The sequence below is a fragment of the Phoca vitulina genome, unplaced genomic scaffold, assembly GCF_004348235.1.
Source record: "Phoca vitulina isolate PV1807 unplaced genomic scaffold, GSC_HSeal_1.0 scaffold4, whole genome shotgun sequence".
NCBI lineage: Eukaryota > Metazoa > Chordata > Mammalia > Carnivora > Phocidae > Phoca > Phoca vitulina.
Window position 1 is genome coordinate 20046155 of NW_022589707.1, and position 16289 is coordinate 20062443.

A 16289-nucleotide genomic window follows, 5' to 3' on the forward strand; every position below is an offset into this window, starting at 1 on the left:
GTCCCGCATCGGGCTCCCTGCTTGGTGGGAAGCCTGCTTCTCCCTCTGCCTGCTACTCCCCCTGCTCGTGCTCTCTCTCTGTCAAATAAATAAATAAAATGTTAAAAAAAAAAAAAAACAACTGAGAAAGTTTGCAAGCAGATCCTGCACCAGCAGCACCTTGAGATGACTGGCCCTAGCCTATACTTTAGAGCCTTTTAAGAGACTTTGACCTTGAGCTGGAGGACCTAACTGAATTGTGCTCAGATCTATGACCCACAAAAACTTGTAAGATAATAAATGTTGTTTTAGGCCTCTAAATTTGGGGATTAGTTGGCTACATAGCAGTAGATAACTTATACATATTTTATAAAATGTTCCTGGTAGATATTAATCTCCCCCATCCCTAAATGATATCACTCACTTGGGGAATTAATCACAAATTATCTTGCATTGTTTTCTTAGTGTTAATTGGTCATTTTCAAATGGTATCCTGCAGAATCCTAAGGGAGTTGTGTGTATGTGTATGAGCATGAATGTGTTTTATGTACATTGCGTGTTTCTATTTAGGGGAAAAGTTTAAATGATAAAGTTAAATGGGCAAGGCTTTGGGTCTATTTCCCCCGCCTTAACTAGAACAGTTCTTCCTTTACCTTCTAAGTGTATTAGGATATGGTATAATGTTTATTGGGAAAGAAGGGTGCTATTTTTAAAGATTTTTAAATCATGGACTTAAGTATTTCATGCATTATGTCTTGTCCATCATTGAACTTAATTCAGTTTAAGTTTTTTAAAGACCAGGAACTATTACATACTTTGGACAGTCTGGAATTTTCCTTCAGGTATCCAAATCTAAAGTTTCCAACCTAGAGCTTTTAAATTCCCCCTTATAAAATATACTCAAGTAAAATAAAACTAGAGAGTCTGTAAATCAGGCAACAGTATTACCACTTTACAACTTGAAATTGTGATTAGAATGACAATAAATTTAGGGAATAAAATTGATTCCATGCTTGAATGACCATTTAAACTATAAAATAATAGAATCTCAGAATTGAAAGAGCTCATAGAGGTTATGATTATTGAAAATCCCCCCTGATATATTCTTCTTCCCATGAGCCTTTTATGAAATTACTAGTCTATTCTTGAAAAACTGTAATACCAAACTGGAGGCTTAAAAAACAAGTTTATGACTTGGACTGAGGATATTATCCCTGGAAATCCAGAATTTTGGCTCATACATCCTCAAAAAAGAATTCAGTAAGCTTAATATAACAGGTAAAGCCACTGCCTCTGGAAGTAAAACATCCTTTAACTATAATAGGGTACAACATAGTACATTAATTCATTCATTTGTATTTTTATTTATTCTTCTCCACTGCTCATACAACTTTTCAAAAATGTTTACAGGGGTGCCTGGGTGGCTCAGTCAGTTAAGCATCTGCCTTTGGCTCAGGTCATGGTCCTGGGGTCCTGGGATTGAGCCCCTGAGATTGAGCCCCTTGTCAGGCTCCCTGCTTAGCGGGAGCCTTCTTCTCCCTCTACCTCTACCTCTCTCCCAGGCTCCTGTGCTCGTGCGAGCTCTCTCTCTCTCTCTCAAATAAATAAATAAAATCTTTAAAAAAAAAATGTTGTCTACATTCACCTACTCTTCTCCCCTTTCTCACCCACTCAACACTCTGCACTCTCTCTTTTACTTATACCACTCCAATGAAATTGCTCTTGCCAAGGTTATTTTTTAAGATTTTATTTATTTATTTGACAGAGAGAGACATAGCGAGAGAAGGAACACAAGCAGGGAGAGTGGGAGAGGGAGAAACAGGCTTCCCGCCGAGCAGAGAGCCTGATGGGGGGCTTGGTCCCAGGGCCCTGGGATCATGACCTGAGCCGAAGGCAGACGCTTAATGACTGAGACACCCAGGCACCCCTTGCTACACTTTTAGCAAGTAATCTTACTTCATCTTTTTTTGGAACCCTTTTACAATTGACAACTAGTTTATTCTCTCATTTAAATATTAAAATTATCATGCTCAAACAATAGGAAAGAGAAAACACTTCTCTCGAAGGTTAACTATTTTATATTGACAGTATTTCTTCCTGAAACTCTCTTATACATGTTTCAACACTTAGAAATCCAAATCATCAAGATGTACTTTATCAGATATTGAAGGTAAAAGGAAATGAGGGCCAAACATAATTCTTAAGTGGTTTGTTTTAATAATCTAGTTACTGCCTCTTTTTCTACCCTCATCCCAAGGAAGATTCTAGAGTGCTTGCTTAGATTTTCCCCTCTCCTTAATATTGCTTAGACCTTAGTATGATGATTTCAGGACTTTGTAGAGAGAGAACCAAAAAAAAAAAAAAAAAAAAAAAGGTGAAGTTTGCTGAAGAGAGAGTAAAATTAGTAGAAGCATAAGGAAAGAGAGAGCAGAAATAAAAGGAACAGTTTTGATTGGGGGTTGAAAGTGAGGAGTGACAGGAGAGAGGTCTGGGCACAACTATGGTATACAAGAGATTTGATTAGCAGTTAGAATAATGAAAGGGATGTTAAAAGGTGTATGTTATCAACTAGACCTTCTTTAATGTTCTAAAAGAAGGACCAAAGAAGATCAAAAGATGAGAATTAAAAATTGTTTTCATCAGGTGCACTATATACTCTTTCGTGTCACCTAGGCTAAAACTTTTAGGATTGCAAGACTGATTCAGGTAAACATATTAGTATCCTTATACTAGGGTAAGAAGTACCCTTTTCGTTGGTCCTGTGGTTTGAGATTTCCCTACTCTTGCTTCTTCTGGCCACATCCAATCTTCTAGGGGAAAAAAGCCTATAGGGCTAAGATAATGGACCACACAGAGCCATAACTCCCAAGCTCTGAGTACTCTGTCATTGCATCTAGTTCCAGAGCCTGGGTGGTTATTTTTTGTGGTCCCACTTTCCAGAGAGTGGTCCAAGGAGAGGCAAGAGACAACTGTTCACAGGAGAGAAAAAAAATGGGGTTTGATTGTGGAGCTCTAGTTTTGTGCAAGACCCTTTGTAATGTGGGATGGAGCTGGGGATAAAAAGAGAAGGGAGGCTAGGCCATAGATGAAAAGTCAAGAACTGGGGCCAGGGGATGGATCACCTCATATGCCATTCTAAATGGAACTCGAAGGAATCCAAAGATTTAAAATTCAAACCTAGGTTGTTATAAAGGTTGGAAGGTAGTCCATATGTGACAGTTTGTCAACTTGGTTTCTAACTTTTAAATATTTAATATTTATCTTTAAAAACATTTTTAAATGTCAATAACTACTTAATATATTATTTAGGCCTTCATTTCAAAACTTTTCCTCTGGGCCCTGCAGATGCTAGATATAGGCTTTTATGTTATTATTATATTTTGAGTGGTATTAGGGAGGTAAACAAGATGAGAAAGACATTTGATGCAGAGTTTTCTATTCATGGAGGTGTGAAACAGACTAGAATATTTGTCTAGTTTTACAATCTCTGCCTTTTGATGTATTATTTAATCCATTCACATTAATGCTTTTATCGATGTAGTTATGTTTATATGTGCCATTTTACTTTTTGTTTTCTAAGTCTCTCATTTCTTTTTGTTTCCTCTGTTTTTCTTTTCTTTTTTTTTTTTTTTTAGATTTTTTGTTTATTTATTTGACAGAGAGAGAGAGAGTGAGAGCAGGAACACAAGCAGGGGGAGTGGGAGAGGGAGAGGGAGAAGCAGGCTTCCCGCCGAGCAGGGAGCCCGATGCGGGGCTCGATCCCAGGATCCTGGGATCATGACCTGAGCCAAAGGCAGACGCTTAACGACTGAGCCACCCAGGCGCCCCTCCTCTGTTTTTCATTTACTGCTTTCTTCACATTAATATTTTCTAATCTACCATAATATTTCTTAAATGCTTTTTTCACTTTTATGAGATTTTGGTTTTTGGTTTTGAGGGTTTTTTTTAGTGGTAGCTCTAGAGTTTACCATACACATCTTAATTTATCAGAATCAGCTTCAGATTCATACCAGCTTAATTGTAATGACATATAGAAACATTTCCCTTATATAGCTCTATTCCCTTTCCCCTCTTTTTCTGGTATTATTGTTGTCCATATTATATTAATGTTACAGACCTGGTAATATGGTGTTCTAATTATTCTTTATCATCTGTAGTCATTTTCTTAGCCCATTACAGCTTTGCTCCTACCTACCTCCTTTGTGCTGCTATTGGCAAATATATTACATTTCTTTATAAGTCCAACAATATAATACATATTTTTAATATAATTTCTTTTTTAGGTTAGTTGAGAGAAGGAAGGAGAAAATTATCTACTTATACTGTCTTTTATAATTACAGTTAGCTTTACTGGTGCTGTGTGTATGTGTGTGTGTGTGTGTGTGTGTGTATTCAAAATACCCTCTGGAGTCACTTGCATTTAGCCAAAAGAATTTCCTTTAGTATTCCTAATAAGGTGGGTCTATCAACAAGAAATTCTGTTCTGTTTATCTGGAGATGCTGTGTTTAGCCTTCATTTTTAAAGATAGCGTTGCTGGATATAGAATTCTTGGTTAACAGTTTTGGTGGGTTTTTTTTTTTTTTTTTTTTTTTTAGTACTTTGAACATGTTATCTTACTGCCTTCAGGCCACCATTGTTTCTGCTGGGGAAATCAGCTGATAATCTATTGGGGTTCCCTTATAAGTGATGAGTCTTTTTTTTTTTTCTTTTTTTTGCTGCTTTCAAGATTTTCTCTTTGACTTTTAGCATTTTTACTGTGACGTATCAGTTTATGGATCCTATTGAAGTTTGTTTATTCTACTTGGAGTTTGTTGAGCTTCTTGAATGTATAGGTTAGTGTTTTTCAAAGAATTGAGGGAATTTTTAACCATTATTTCTTAGAAAAATTTTTCTACCCCTTTCCTTCTCTCTGAGTGACATCTCCACTTTAGGAACCAAGCACTTGGTGGGAGAGTTGGAGGTGGCAGTAGCCTGAGGTCTTCTCTGCTTACCTCTCCTCAAGAGCCAGGGCAAGAGTGATAAAGATCCTAATGTTGTCAGCAGTTCCTTGCCCTAACTAGAGCCTTCATTACATGAGCAGGGGTTTGGCAAAAGGGAGTCACATCCCACAACCAGACCCATCTGAAACTTAATATCAGCAATAGGTAGCTGCGGGCAGGCTGAGAAATGATGATGTCCTGTTCCTCCCAGAAAGAAAGCCCTTTGGGAACTAGAGTGAGAGAGCCCTTTGTTCTTGGCTGCATACATCTAAAACAGTGTCTGCCTCACTGAGCAGAGAGGAGGCAGAAGGGAGGAGTCTTGACTCAAATATTGCAGACTCATGCTTTTCTTACCAAATTTTCATGAATAAATGTTTCTTCATTGGCTATTTTCCCTTAGAACCATTTTCAGAAGCCTTAAAATGGTTGATTTTTAGAAATTTTACACCCATTTCACTGGGGAGCAGATCTGCTGAGCTACTTACACTGTCATGCCAGATCAACCTGACATATTTGACCTGTTAGGTGATCTGCAAGCTGTCTGATACTGCTAGAGCATCCAGGGCATGTGAGTTATTGTGGTAGATGAGTCCAGAAATGTAAGAGGCAGACATGGAATTTATTCTTTTAGTAATAAATAGCTACTGAGGGATTTTAAGCAAAAGGTATAGGAGTGAATTTGCATTATAGAGCAATGTTTAAAAAAACTAAAGAAGCTGATGTGAATTTTCAGTATACTTTAGCATCTGTGTCTCTCTCTACACTGAGTTCTGCTGATGTACTAGATCATGATTTAATATGAGAGAAGAAAAAGAATAGAGACGAAAGACAAAAGATGTCTTTGCTGCATTATATATTAATGCTCCTGCCTGAATATTACACACTTTGGGCAGGATAGAAAATGAATGATAAAAAGGGAAGGAGGGAATTCAGTTAATTAGCCCAGTCTGGGAAATGCTGTACAGTGTATGTGTCTTGGATATTCACAGTGCACATTAGCATATAAAAGATTATCAGAAGTACCAAAACAAAGAAATTTGCCTTATTTTGTTCATCCATAGTTCTCAAACTTATACCATTCGGGCCCTTTTTCATGTATCAGCTATAAACTGTCCTCAGCACAGGTCTGTGATAAAACATAGTTTGGAAAATTAATAATATTAAAAGATTTTTAAAGGTGAGTGACAAGTTTCCAACTCATAAAATATTCATAAAATAAAGTAACTCATAAAAATGAAATGGATAATTATGCTTAATGTTAATTCTAAGGGAAACAGTTGTACCCTTGGGGAAAATAAGAAAGTAATATACCTTTTGAGCTGTCTATGAGAAAAGAAAAAAGGAATCTACTTGGGACATTTATTTTTAAAATCTTTAATAGTATTAAGTTTTCAGTGTTTGGTGATTAATTTAATTTTCAAATATGGTCCAGAATTATTCAGTGACTGAAGGATGAGGTGAGTGCTTGAGTGGGATCATTTTACATTAGAAAATGCAATGTGACTATGAAGTAATTAGGTGGATTTTATATGTCACAACAAAAGTTAATCCTAAACTTATTTCCAAAGGAGGGATTTTTTTTAAGAGCTTTTGCAAAATATCATTAGTATTAGCATATTATCTCTTAAAGTAATTATTTTGAAAGGTAACATGTACATTTTGCTCATTTGAAAATTAATGTAGATTTTTAAGTTGAAATAAGAGAATAAATGTAGACAAACCTGCTCTCCTCATCCTGTACCCAGGGAAAACATACAGAGTATAAAACCAAAGAAAAAATACTATAAGGTTTATATATCATTTGCTACAATACCAAACCACATGCTAAAAAGCATATTTAGCTAAGAAAGTTTAGTTGGAACCTGAAAACCAACATGTACAACTTATACTCTAAGAAATCCCAAAATTAGAACCCCTCACTATCCATTAAATAGAATGCTGGAATGTAGAGTCATGAACTGGCATAAGTGTCACCTAAGGTTCCAGCGTGATAGCACAGAGAATTAGGGAAAGTGAGATTGAGCAAAGCTCATGATCACATGTCATCCTATTGCCTATAACCCTGTCCCTTGGTAAAGGGATTGTTGACTGAGAAGCACAGTGAAGGAGAAGTGACAGGAGATGTTGTGGCTTAAAGAGTTTTGGTGTAAGGACAACTCTTGAATGTCAAAAACTGAAGAAAAAACTATTTACCCAACCAAAGAAATAACAGAGGTCATATGTGTGTTCTGAGAAGAAGCTCTGCAAGGATCCAGATAACTCTTTCTCTCAACCCAAAACTATGCACTTTAGCAGCCAACAGGTACTAAAAATGAGAAATTTTATTATAGTAAAAGTAAGTCTAATTCTACTTCTGAGCTGGTATCATGCTTAATGGTTAAACACTTGAAACAAACCTATTAAAAACAGAAAACAGAAACCATGACCATTATCTCCACTGTTACTTAATATTTTCTTGGAAATAATAGCACAATTAGAAAAGATAAAGTATTTAGAGATGTAGAAATTGAAAAGAAGAAAATAAAATTGTATTCCTGGAAAACTCAAACGAATCAACTGAAAAACTGTTAGAAATGATAAGAGAATTCATTGGGGTGGATAGTTTGAAAATTAACATGCGGAAATCAATACCATTCATGTGCGCAAACAACAAGAAATTAGAAAATATATTGGAAGAAGAGATGCCATTACAATAGCATCAAAAAAAGATGAATTACCTGAGAATAAACATAACAAGATTTGTAGAAGATCAATATGAATAAAACTTTAAAATGCTATATAAGAACACAAAAAGAAGACAAATAAATGGAGAGACACATCATATTATTAAAACAACACTCAACATCACAAACGTCAGTTTCCCTCAAGTAAATCAAAAGTATAATATAATCCCATTAACAATAGGAGTAATATTTTTAAACCATATATAAATTAATTCTAATGTTAATGTGAGAAAGAAAACTAGAAAGAGAACCCGGGAAAGCTCTGAGAACTCAGAACGTGTGGGGGACCAGCCTTATCAGGTATCAAAACATGATAAAGCTAACCAAAACAGTGGGGTACTGGCATATAAATATACAGACAGAAATGAAGTTGAAGAGCTGGTTATGACAATGAAAGATAAACCACAGGCTGGGAGAAAATATTTGCAAAGCATGTCTCTGATAAAAGACTAGTATATAGACTAAATAAAGAAATCTCAAGAAGCAGCAATAAGAAATAAACCACCTCTCCCCAAAATAGGCAAAAGATCTGAACAGACATTTCACCAAAGAAACTAGAGAGATGGCTAATAAGCCCATAAAAAGATGCACAACAGGGACGCCTGGGTGGCTCAGTTGGTTAAGTGTCTGCCTTCGGCTCAGGTCATGATCCCAGGGTCCTGGGATTGAGTCCCGCATTGGGCTCCTTGCTCAGTGGGGAGCCTGCTTCTCTCTCTGCCCCCTGCTTGTTCTTGCTCTCTCTCTTTCTCTCTCTGACAAATAAATAAATAAATAAATAAAATCTTTTTAAAAAAAAGATGCACGTCATTCGTCATTAGGAAAATGCAAATAAAATCACAATGAGATACTGCTGCACCTCTACAGGAATGGCTAAAATTAAAGTCTGACCATACCAAGTGTGAACAAGAATAGGAAGAAACTAGAGGGTCATACACTGCTGGCAGAAATGTTTAATGGTGTAACCACTTCGGAAAATAGTGTGACAATTTTTTTTTAAGTTAAATGTACACCTTCTATATGATTAATCCATTCAACTCCTAGATATTTACCCAAGAAAAATGAAAGTATAAGTCCATCCAAGCACTTGTATATAAATGCTTATAACAGCTTTATTTGTAATAGCCAAAAACTGGAAACAGCACAAAATTCCATCAACAGGTGAATGGATAAACAAACTGTGATGTGTCCTTACAATGGAACCCAACTCAGAAATAAAAGGAAATGAACTTTTTTACAGAATTCCTGAATGGTAATTTTTAAAACTATAAAGGTCATAAAAATCAAGAAAAAGCTAAGATTGTCAGATCCCACAGGAGGTTAAGAGGACATGAAGACTAAGTGCAATGTGGTTTCCTGGATTGGATTCTGGCACATAAGAAAAAAAAATTAGTGGAAAAATAGTGAATTCCAAATAAAGTTTATAGTTTAGTCATTAGTGATGTAAGAATGTTAATTTCTTAGTTTTGACTAAGGTACCACAGTTATATAAAATGTTAACACTCAGGGAAGCCGAGGGAAGGGTATACAGGAGCTTGCTGTACTATCTTTGCAACTTCTCTATGAATCTAAAATTATTACAAAATGAAAATGTTTTTCTAAAGAAATGAACTATTGATGACCATTATATCATGGATAGATCTCAATATCATTATGCAGAGTAAAAAAAGTCAAATAGAAACTTGTAGATACTGTATGATTACATTTATAAAACTCAAGGAAGTGCAAATTAAGATAGTGCCAGAAAGGAGATCAGTGGTTGCCTGGGGTTGGGGAGGGGAGCAGGAAGTGGCAGATGGAAGGAATTGCAAAGGGACAAGAAGAAACTGGGGAATGATGGATATATTCATTATCCTGATTGTGATGATGGTTTCATGAATGTGTATATATGCCAAATCTTATCAAACTCACATTTTATATAACATGCATTTTATCAGTTATACCTTAATAAAGCTGCTATAAAAATAGTTTATTTAATTTTTTTTTTGCAATTTAAAGGAATTATAGACAAGACAATGAGAATAAAAGGCAAAACTAAGGAAACAAATCTAAAAGAATAATACAAAAAAGAATAATACAAGTATTATGGAAAAGAAACACATACTAGAAACAACAAAAGAGAAGGAAGGGAATGGGACTAAATATTGCTGGGCTGAAAATAAAAGCCATCTTAGTACATTGAGTGGAACATTTACATGGAAAAAAAATAGAAGCTTCTATATGAGTACCCCCTTCCCCGCCCCGAGCTTTATTGAGATAAAATTGACAAATAGGAATTGTATATATTAAAGATGTACAACTTGCTGTTTTTATATACATATACATTGTGAAATAATCACCACACTCCCACTAATTAACATACCCATCAACTCATATAGTTACCATTTTCTTTCTTTTTTTTCTTCTTTTGTGGTGAAAACATTGCAGATCTATCCTCTTAGCAAATTTCAAGTATCTGATAGAATATTGGTAACTGCAGTCACCATGTTGTACATGAGATCTCTGGAACTTATTCATCTTGTGTGGCTGAAACTGTGGCCCTTGACCAACATCTCCCCATCCCCACCTCCCCGTTTCTTATGCAGTCTAGCTGTTACAAGCTGAAACCAAATTCCAATAGTTCTTCATTGACAAAGCTCACACCAAGTGATTAAAAACCATATTTAACATAAAAAATTATCCCCAGAAAAGGAGAAAAAAAGAAAACAAACAAGAAATGGGAGCAAGGATACTTGGGAAATAATGCTTGACAGAAGATTGAGTTCAGGGAAGGAATTGAGATGACTCTTCAACCAATTATTTCATGAGGAGATGTGCAACACTATCAACTATCAAATACCAAGATACCCTTTTTGACTTCTGTGGACCTAGGAAACTAATTGTAGGGTTACCACCTTATTTTATCACCATTTCATCTTGAAATTGATTTTCAAGTTCCTAACTTCAGTCTTCAAATCTTTTTTTTATTATGTTATGTTAATCACCATACATTACATCATTAATTTTTGATGTAGTGTTCCATGATTCATTGTTTGTGTATAACACCCAGTGCTCCATGCAGTACGTGCCCTCTTTAATACCCATCACCAGGCTAACCCATCCCCCCACCCCCTCCCCTCTAGAACCCTCAGTTTGTTTCTCAGAGTCCATAGTCTCTCATGGTTCATCTCCCCCTCCGATTCCCCTCCATCATTTTTCCCTTCCTGCTTCCTTCTTCTCCTCCTCCTCCTCCTCCTCCTCCCTCCTCCTCCTCCTCCTCCTCCTTCTTCTTCTTCTTTTTCTTTCTTTCTTTCTTTCTTCTTCTTCTTCTTCTTCTTCTTCTTCTTCTTCTTCTTCTTCTTTTCTTCTTCTTCTTCTTTCTTCTTCTTCTTCTAACATATAATGTATTTGTTTCAGAGGTACAGGTCTGTGATTCAACAGTCTTACACAATTCACAGTGCTCACCATAATACATACCCTCCCCAATGTCTTCAAATCTTAATAGGCACAGCATTCCAGAGAAAAATTGTGTAGAATACCAAAGGCCCTTGACATAATTTATGGTTCTGGTCTTTCTAAAATGGCCTTCCCTGCCAACGGAAAATATACTGAAGAGAGACCATGCACTGAGTACTAACACAGTCTTAGAAAGGAAGGAAGTTTTCTAGATCAAGTGAAACCTCTATCAAAGAAATGGTAGAATATGCTTGAAGAAATCACATTGTTGTTGCCACCATGGAGAGCCAGCATGGGCTTTCCTTACAAAATGTGGTTTGATGACATCACATACACATCAGGAAGGCATGAAAAAGTTTATTACTCACATAATGAAACTGCACTGGAAGATAGTACAAGATCCAAAGCAGTCCTAAATTGGCTTGAGAGTGGGCAGAGAAGGGGAACTGGCTTGGAGTTTTAGCATTGTGGACGGAAGACCGGAGTGAGGGTTTCCTTGTGTAGGCTAGGGTTTGGGAGGCTTAAGTCTGCTGGTACCAAAAGGGAACATCAGACTTTCTTATCAGCCTCCCTAGGTATGTGGGCAGGAGGAGACTGGGGAACATTGGGGTTTGAAAGCTTCAAAACTTTAAAAATGGAGTCATATTCTTTATTATACACACAAAAATAGACAAAAACAGCAACACAATCTTTTCCAACTGCCTATGGGTCATCATTCACTGGGTAATTCACAAATATCTCAAGCCAACTTGTTTGGTTCCTTTCCTTCAAACCAGCTTCTCCTCCTCTATTCACGATGTTATTTAATGATCCACCCAATTACCCAAAACCAGTAACCTGAGAGAAGTCTCACCCTTAATAACTGTGGGGCCAGGGGATGAAATTATAAATGGAGGCTCCCAGCCTGAGGCTCACTCTCCTCTCTTCCCAGAGAACATTTAAGTGAGCTAAGGATGATACCATCCTAGGTCATCTTTGGCTCTACTTTTTCTATTTCTCAACATATTAAATTGAATACTAGGCCCTGTAAATTGCACCTCAAAATATATTTCTCAAGTTCGTTGTAGCCTCTCCATATGCCCCTATGCAGTTAGTTCAGGATCCAGACTTCTCTCATTACAAATATTTCCATGTCCTTCTAATTGGTCTCCTAATAACCATCCTCCAGACTGCCAACTAGTGACCTTCCCAAAATGTAAGGCTGACTATGTTTCTATGCTTAGCACCCGCAGTGAGTCACTGTAATCTCTACAATCAAGTCCAAACTCAGGACAATGTTGTTTCATGGTGTGGCTTTCCCCAATTCACACCTTGCTTCTGTCATCTACCCCCTAACCTCAACAGTACTGAACAACCTAGTTACACTGATAAACTCTATTGATTCCTGCCTTTTTGCTGTATCTCTCATGCTGATGCCATGGCCTAGAACTGTTCCCATACTTCTCTGTGCCTGCCTCCATCAGCCAAAGTACTACTGTCCCTTCTAGACATGGTAAGGGTTCCCTTCCCTGAGAAGCTTTCCTTGTTTCCCAGAATTAGTAACTCCTTCTCCACTGCTACTTCAGGAAGTCATATATGATGGCGTTTGAAGTCAGAATTGGACTTGAATTGGGTTTGGGTAAGAAAATTAAATTTGCTAAGTCTCTTTTCTTAAATAAGAAAAAAATACCTACCTCTTAGGATTTCTATGATTACTAAATGAGATGATATACGTGAAGCTTCTAGCACGGTGCATGGCACATGGTGGGTCCCTAAGAAATAGTAGCTTTTGTCCTAATTGATTAGTTTTATTATATGTATACACACACACACACACACACACACTTACCTCTATTGTTGTGTTCCATCTTGATCTTTTATTTTTTGCAGTATATAATAACTGGACAGTGAGTTCCCTTGTGTAAGTGTTCACTAAGTATTTGTGGCATGCGTTGCTCTCCTGTAACTGAAAATGTGATCAGCATGTGGTGCCACAGCCCCTTTCTTGCATTATTTTTACATTGTTCTTTGTTCAGTGTCTGTAGCTGCTGCCTTCAGGGCCTTTTTCTATTTATGGTCTTGTCTCTTCAGTACTGATGTATTTGGATAAAGATGAAAGCATAAATGTGAATTTTTATTTTATATACTGTGACACACTCTCTGCAGAATTTCTCATGTATGGGACTTTTTGAAAAAGGTGATGGTTTTTGGACCCAGGCTGAAAGCCACTTCAGCTTCTCAAAGGATTGACTTAGTCTTCATTTTTTTGAGAACCATTTTTTATACCAATTATTGTAGAGTAAATAAGACTGTGGTTACCAAGAGCCTGAATATGATATTTAAGTCCTGACAGAGAGCCATAATCAATCAAGTGCCCAAAAAATCAGTCCTTACTATGTGCAAAAATAAGTACTGACTATTCCCTGCTAGGGAGTAGGTCCCAGAACTATTCATGAAATGTGAATAACATGAAACAATCAGAAAACAATTAAGTAGTAGTTTGTGAGTTTCTGCCTTTACCCGTTTCAAAGATGGAAGAAATCAAGATGAACTTGAGTAGTCGCGAAAGCTGCATGGAAGACCTCAAACTTGCCCAATATTTGAACTGGCCCCAGACTGAGTCATGATGTTTATATAACAGAAGAGGAAAGGGGGATATTTGCAGATTGTTGACAGTGTGACTCAATGAATGGAGAGAAAGCTCAGTGTGGCATGTACAGGGAAAGAAGCAGGAGGGTTCAACTGAGATAGGGGTGCATTGATGTGTGTGAGCATGGTGGCCTGGGTCTGGGAGCTAAGTTGAGTTGATAGATAGGGTGGAAAAAAGGAATAGACAGCCTTGAAAATCAGACAGAGGAATGTGAGTCTATGGATTAAGTAACAAAGTTACTAAACTCTTAAGTAAAGCAAGATGAAGAGTGTGCCTTCAAAAGATCCACCTCACTCTCTAATGGATTAGTGATGGGGAAGCTTAATACTGTTGGAAGAATAGGTTAAATCTGAAAGACATTTCAAGGGACTATATAGGAGAGGGAAAGAGAAAAGAGGAATTTGAGTTTTCTAGCCTGTGAAAAAGATGTTTCTATTGACAAAGTGAATAATTAAGATGGAGAGTTAAGATGGTTTCTTTGTTTTTTGTTTGTTTGGTTTGTTGGTTGGTTGGTAATTTTGGTTTTGTTGTTGTTTTGGAAAGGGGAATATACAAATTCAGTTTTAGTCAAATAAACATTGGAATGATGATAGAATGAGTAGAAAGCTCCAGAAAAGAGTAGTAAGAAATACAATTAAGGATAGAAGTAATGTTATATCTGGAGATTCGTATTTGGGAAGTTTGAGTGGATGGGTGAGAAGCTATAGCTAACTCCATAAAAGTAAAAGAGATATAAGAGGGCTGCTGTTCATTTTGAAATGGAACAATTGAAACCTCAAGTTCTGTAAACTCACCCCATGTTTGGTTCCTGTCCTCAAGCTACCATTAGTAGATAGTCCTATGCAAAGGAACATATTCTAAAAGTGACAACAAGTGTTTAAAGCAGACATGTGAGTGTCCAGATTTGGGTGGGAATGTATTTCCTAATTTTTATCTCTTTAAAATATTATGGGGGCACCCAGGTGGCTCAGTCGGTTAAGCATCTCAGCTCTTGGTTTCAGCTCAGGCCCTGATCTCAGGATTGTGAGATCGTGCCGTGTCAGGCCCCTGCTCAGTGCAGAGTCTGCTTGAAATTCTTTCCCCCTTCCTCTCCCTGCCCTTCTGCTCCTCCCCCCACATGTGCACATGCACGCTCTCTCTCTCTAAAATAAATAAATACATTTTTTAAACAGATAAAAATATTATGGAAGGGAAGAGGTGGGCCCTTACAACCCATGGAAATGCAATTAGTGAGGAAAAATTCAAGAAGATCCCACCACACAATGGAGTCAAAATCAAGTTTAATACTATCTTGATTCTAGAAAAGGACTTCAATTAGCCATATCCACACAAAAGTCTAATCAATCTCCAAAGAAATATCTTAAATATATCCTGCTGCTTTAGCCTAAAACATTCTAAAAATAAAGGCTCATTTCCAAATGCTTTTTGGTATTGCAAAAGCTGAAGGCCAAAATCAGAAAATTCTGCAGAAGTGCCTTTGACGCTGTTAATGAAATGCAAAACAGATGCGTTTGTATATCACTACCACAAGTCTCAGCAGATATGGCATTTGTTCTTTTAATAAAATGGGCTTAAAGCATGCCTCTTGGATTCATTTTAATGTCTATGGACTTTAGTGTTGGGACAGAAAAAAAATCTCCATGGCATAAAAGCAATTTATCATTTTAAACTCTTCACTAATATAATTGAGAAGAGCTTAGTTTTGAAAAGGTTGTTCGTTATCCATGTTGTACCAACTTTTTACAGTCAAAATAAAGGCCAACCATTTATTTTACTAAGAGTAAGACCTATATCTTCAGATCCCATGGTCATTCTACAATACCCAACTGTCTCTGAATATCTGCTTCATTCCTTTCTCCTGAATTCTTCCTTCAAGGCTGAGCAAGAACCCCAACTAGTCCATGAAGCTTTTCCTAAACACCTATATATAGTACTTATGTGCCATTATCTCTCCCTTGTTTAAACTCATGCAACTTACCATTTAATTTTATTGTATTATCATTTAATATGTCATGGATGTGTGTATACATTACATATGCACATATATACATCTATATGTTTGGATATATACACACACACACGTTCATATATATACATGTACTATGTGTATATATATAAAGTATGTAGTATATATAGTATGTATCAATAGTATATATATATATAGTATGTATGAATATAGTATGTAGTATATATAGTATATAGTGTATATATTTGACTTTGTTATGTATAAGATATATACACATATATATGACACATATATAGTGTCTTGTATATATAAACTTACAGAAAGAGAAATTACCATTTATTAAGTGCCAGGCACTAATACCTTCATAATGTTACTCAGTCCTCTCCATAACCCGATAAATTGGTTATTAATATTGTTTCCACTTATATTAGAGTTCACTGAAATTTAAAGAAGCTAAGCAAGTTTCATGCAATTTCACAACTAGTACTGAACATTGTCGTTGGTATTAGAAATTCAGGCATAGGTACAGATCTGTGATTCAACAATATATGTTAAAAAAGAAGAAGAAGAAGAAGAAGAT